We start from the raw sequence: 6286 nt of genomic DNA, 5'->3' as shown, positions 1-6286 counted from the left end.
AGAAAACTGTATAGTTTATCCTTCAAGAGAAAACTGTAGAGTTTATCCTTCAAGAGTAAACTGTAGAGTTTATCCTTCATGAGTAAACTGTATAGTTTATACTTTAAGAGAAAACTGCATAGTTTATCCTTCAAGAGAAAACTGTAGAGTTTATCCTTCAAGAGTAAACTGTAGGGTTTATCCTTCATGAGTAAACTGTATAGTTTATCCTTTAAGAGAAAACTGTATAGTTTATCCTTCAAGAGTAAACTGTAGAGTTTATCCTTCATGAGTAAACTGTAGAGTTTATTCTTGTTTTGGTTTATCTCTTGCACCTTTCGTTATTTACATGTATAGAAAAGACACAGTATTATGCTTTTTAATGTTGTTATACAGCAAATGTTTACCAACTGAAAACTCATCTCAATATGCTTAATTGCTCTGTGAACATTGCACAATTGTCGTGTAAATATATGTGGCTTGTGGATCCCAATTTTTCTAAAATTTCGCATAATTTTGCGACTCTTCCAATAGACTCAAAATATATTTTTGTTTTGTTCTCTTCCTGATCAATATGATTATCTTATTACACTGTTATTCTCATCTTTATGAGCAAAAGCATGCTTTCAAAACACTCCGCATTCAAAACATGTTTTTAACAGTTTAAGAGATCTAAGGCATAAGCGTTTTTTGTCCAAAAAAATCATATAGAAAATGATCATTTGAAATTTATAAAATCGGTCAAAGTCCTTAAAACAGCAAATACCAAATGAAGAAAGGAATTGAGTTTTTGCCACAAACTCTGATTTTTTTAATTTCTATAACTTTGCAACCTGTTTTCCTAGACCTTTGATATTTCAAACTATTATTTCTGTTAGATCATATGGTCTAAGTTTGAAATATCAAAGGTTTACGTCCTCAGGTTGCAAAGATATATGAGTTAAAAAATGCGAGTTTGTGGCATAAACTCAAATCCTTTGCAAGAAATTTGAATTTTCTAAACCCTGCTCCTTCGTAACTTGATGGTGACCTATGATATTTCAAATTGTGAATTCTGTTTGATAGCCAACGTTTGAAATATTAAAGGTTTACAACATCATGTTGCAAAGATATTGGGATTCGAAAAATAGAACTCGTGGCGATTGTTCATTTCCTTTCCTATACTAAACCTGAAATTTAAGTTAGCTGAGCCCGCGATTTAAAAATTCGGGAAAACACGACTCAGGTTTAAGCTGTCGTTAGGCTTATTTACGGCTTGGGCTTTTAAATTTAGGTTGCGTATAATTTTCATAAAACCGGTTTATTAATGTATTCGGCGGATTTCAAGGTTGGAATTGCGCATTCCGGATTTTGATGAGAACAAGACTCAACATTGAGACTTATTCTCCACCAAACCCAATCATGATCTGTTTTATTTTCATTGGGCCGAACTCCGTTGGTCAAGCCTAAGATCTGGCAGCTGTCAGTCACGTGACACAAGCTGTCGACAGAGTGGGTTTAAAGTTGCGTTTTAAAGCTGGATTTAAATCATTTAAATCGCGGGCCCTGTAATATTTTTTGTGATAACTTACGTTTACATTTTACCAGCGTAGTTAATATTTTCCGTTTCACATTCTTTTACCGGACAAACCTGAAATAAGAACTAAAATTATATTCAGATTATTGCACCATTAATATCAGCTGCTACGATAAAAGTTATAAAAAAAGTCGTGGAGAGAACAATGACAGCTGCGTATTAATAGTTTACGCTGTATTTCCACCCGCAAAAACTAGACTTCTCCGTAAGTATTTCTGAAAGACAGTTTAACTTCCTTGGTGGCTGATTTTTTTTTCTTTAAAAAAGTTCAGCGTATGTTTACATACAGTACAAGATAAACTTCATGAAGCATTCTTTTATAAGGAAGGAAAAGTTCAGTTCTACTTCTAAGGTATGCAAGGTGTTTGACAGTACGTTCACGATATATCTAGTTTACAAGGTTCGCGTTGGGAATCGAGCACACTTGAAACTAAAAACCACTAGAAACCTAATACTTCTTAAAACAAGAGGTCTCTTGAAACCAAAGTTCATGAGAAACCATCTTGGTTCACTTGTAACCAAAGTTCATAAGAAACCAAAGGTCACTTGTAATGTAACCAAAGGTTACTAGAAACCAAAGGTTACTTGAAACCAAAGGTTACTTAAAACCAAAGGTTACTTGAAACCAAAGGTTACTTAAAACCAAAGGTTACTTAAAAACCAAACGTAACTTGTAAACAACGGTAACTTCTAACCAAAGGCTACTTGTAACCAAAGGTCACGTAGAAACCAAACGTCGTTTAAAACCTAAGATAAATTGCAACCAGCTCTCGACTAGACATGCTTCCTAAAATAAATTATAGCTCATAAAGATCAGCAAAAAAGTTTTTTTTTATTTTAGGTGATTTTAAGGGACTGCGGACATAACTTTAAGGGACCCTCCGAGTATAAGATGATGTGTCTCATTCACAACGGAACGCAGAAAATCTTTAACTGATCAAGGATGAATGAAATATTCTCTATATTTTCTTGCTGAAAATTAATCATTTCCCTTTATTGTTTCTCCATAAAAGTGATTAGAGATTGTAAAAAGAGAAATAAAATAGAAACTTATCAGAGAAAAAGACTACTGCTCAGCACCATAGTTTCAGTAGAAGTAAATATTTCCATTTACTGATAGTGCCGATTGAAGGATTCATAACTCTGATTGGATAATGAGATAGATAGAAAGATAGATGTTACCACCATACTATTTCTATTGGTTTAGAAAATACACCATACACATGATTGAACCCTGATTGGATCAGGCGCTAATGGACTCGGCATACAGGAGTGCTCAGGTATAGGTATGAAGGGCAATGTTGTGAATCTGACATGTCACTCCACACTCCCTTTCAAGAAAAGCAATTAACGTTAAAAACAAAGGCATCCCATTGTTTTCAATGAAATACACAAACCATCCTGGATATACAGTGTGTCCCACGAAACATGACAGTTGGTAAATAGTTAAAAATGTCTTCTTCCATAATTTGTTAGGTTGTTTGATACCAAAGAGAAAATGAAAAATATTATACGGTAGTCATATTATATTAAAATGGATTTCAAACTGACCTATATTTGAGTAAAAGATTTTTTACAAGAAATAAACTTCAAAATGACAATTATGACTAATATAGTTTATGGAAGAAGACCTTCAAAACTATTCACGAACTGTCATGTTTCGTGGGACACCCTGTACATGTCAATAAACTTCCCATGATTCTGCAAAATGGCGATCAATGGAGAAAAACATAAATTCACTTCCTTTCCAAATTTATGACATTGCTTATTGCTGTTTTATAAGACGGGTCTGTGCTCTGACTGAGTTATGATCCCTTCTCAACACCTCTCTATAAAACAAATAGTAATAAATTATCATCACAATATTTGTCCGAACCCTCAATGTAAAGATCGTATTTCAAACTTTTTCCATCGAGGTTTAATGACTAGATTTATTATTTCAGATCCATCGATGGTGTGAGGCTAGAGTGGCATCAGATTGTTAGTATCATATTTCAAAATTAACCATTGAGTTTAACACCTAAAAATGTCTAAAAATACTATCCATCGAGATAAAAAAGCTTAGATAGCATCGAGAACAGAGTCGCAGAAAGTAAATTGTTTGTTTTTTAACTTCTTGTTTTTATAATATAGACAATGTTGTAATTAATCTTTCATTATCGACGGGGTCATATTCAGGAATTTGTCCAGGGGGGCTCAGCACCCGTTTTGACCCATAAAACCTATAGATTTCACGCACCCAGAAGAGAGGGCTCCATAGCCTCCCCCCCCCCAATACTCTTCTGATTATCGAGATCAAAAGCCTAGAGAGCTTTACCTGTCGATGGTATGAGTTTAGTGCTAAACTATTGTCGATATTGTGATCAATGCTTGATCGCCTCCTTTTATTAATCTCAAGAGTAATTTAATCTTTGCTTGTATCCAGAAAAGTGTATAAAATTCAACCAATCAGAGTAGCGTATGCAGAATTCCGAACAGCCAACCAAAAGCTGGGAAATTTGAAATTGTGCGCGCCATTTAATGAGATAACTCTCATTGGTTGGAATCTGGTAGGGATATTTAAAAAGTGAAAAAAGAATGAAATTAAGTTTCCACATTGGATATTCAGATTAAGCGATCGAGATTAAGGGTATCCAAGTTCCCAGCATTTTTCTAACATCTGCAGGCTCTACTTATTGTAAATGCTTATTTTGGTTCTTGATAACAATCCAACGAGGATCATCAATAAACGGCGGTTTTTGATAATACTCCAGGTTCTTTAGCCGGCGTAATTTTTAAACACCACTGTACGATCTGAACACTTATATTCTTCTGATATAGACGAGCAATAAAATGGTTGACTTTTGTTGCAGTTCATTTGGAAACCCTATCTAGTTGTATGGATGGATAAAACACATGAAAATGTAGATAGAACTTACCATATCTATGCCCCCCCATTGTGGACCCCCCCCCCTCCCTGTTTGAAATGAGAGATCAGCAGTAAGATAAAATTAAATGGATGAGTGAAGAACACAGAATATTATAAGTATTNAAACAGGAAATGCATAAAAAATGTTTGACTGTGAACAGGCAAAGATTGTGAGCTGGAACATAAAAAGTAGGAAAAGGTTGAAAAAATGTTGACATCAAGTGTGTCCCAAAAAAGGTAGAAATTGAGAGACGACTTGAAAGTCGTCTTGGATTACTAATATTTAATGAATTAAAAATAAAAAAAGAGGCTGTAAGTCTGAACAGTTTTTCATGAAGTGGTCTGCGTTTCGTGTATCTTAAAAATTGACTAAGATAATAGATATTATAAAATTTTTTTATTTATTTATTTAATGAATTGAAATTTGTACAAATTTTGCAAAATCTCCGTCAATTTTGAAGGAAAAAAAGGGAAGACCACATTTTTAAAATCTCAAGACCAGGCGTTTTCGACATGTTTAAGCTGAAATACTACAATTATTAAATTCATGAAAAAATGCCGCATGGATCGAAGACGATTTAAAAGTCATCACTGAATTCCCATGTTTATTGGTACACCCTGTATCTAGGGTTTTTAAGAGTGAAGATTGTAAATTTAGTTTTCACAAAGGGTTATTCTTTGTGTTCATTTAAACCTTCTCAATGATTTTATGGTTATTTCTTTACTCTTTGTATTCTTTAAGCTTTCACTCTTACTTTCAAAACCTAATTAGAAATATCGACAAAAAACAGACTTCATGGAATAAAAAAATAAGAATTCAAAATAACTTTGGTCTTTTGAATCAAATGAATGAGTGCATGCGTTGGATAAGAATATGCAAATAAGTACGAGAGAAGTATGAGAGAAGTAGGAAACGTGAAATTTAAGAATCAGTTCGAATTTGTTGAGCTGTTGTAAAGAAAATCATAGAGAAAAAAACTCGCATCTAAAGAGACAACCTTTAATCGTAACCTTTTTCTGGAAAAAAATACGCGGCAGCCGGACTTGTAAACCATTTTTATTTAATGTTTATTGCAATTATATTTTTTCAGTTTTTCAAATTTTGGATGACGACATTTATATGCTTAGCGCGGTTGGACATTGACGTGTGAGGGGGGTGGAGCGGGTGAGGGGAGGGGGGATGAAAATGCGGGAGACTTGGAGCCGTCCACAAATAGTATTTAATTTTGATGCAGTATATTTCGATTTTAAGGTTAAAAAGGGGTTTAGTAGTCGGCTGTCAAAATATTTAAACCTTCTATTCCCCCTTTCCGTGCCCATCCCCTCCCCTGCACTCCCCCCCTCCTCCCTCCCTCATCTTCCCTCCTAAACCCAATTTTGCACTGTTATGGTTTTAAAAGGGTCGTAAAGGCTTAAAAAGACCAATATAAGTAGTAGACATATCTAGACCAAACTTGAAAATGAAATTTGTTTAAAATTTTCCGGGTTATATTCAAGTTTATATTGTCCAATTCTTACAACCTTCAAATATTTAAAAACGATTGCAGTAATTAATAATTTACCTTTTTCATTCCCACCGAATAATTAATATGTATAACAATATTCTATATATATTTAATGTTAATGCCACATCATCTAACTTACAAGACAGTTTATGTTGTCGTTAAAGCCTCATTAGGTGTGTGTATTATTTCCTAGCCAAAGACGACATATACGTCAGAGAGAGAGAGAGCGAGAGACATGCATTTTACATGAACTATAGAAAGAGGAAAAAATTAATTTTGCTAAAATTACGAATTGAAACAAAATATAAACTCGATATC

The sequence above is a fragment of the Eurytemora carolleeae genome, unplaced genomic scaffold (genome assembly GCF_000591075.1).
Source record: "Eurytemora carolleeae unplaced genomic scaffold, Eaff_2.0 scaffold1026, whole genome shotgun sequence".
Taxonomy (NCBI): Eukaryota; Metazoa; Arthropoda; class Copepoda; order Calanoida; family Temoridae; genus Eurytemora; species Eurytemora carolleeae.
The sequence above is the reverse complement of the archived record's forward strand: the minus strand, read 5'-3'. Positions refer to the sequence as shown.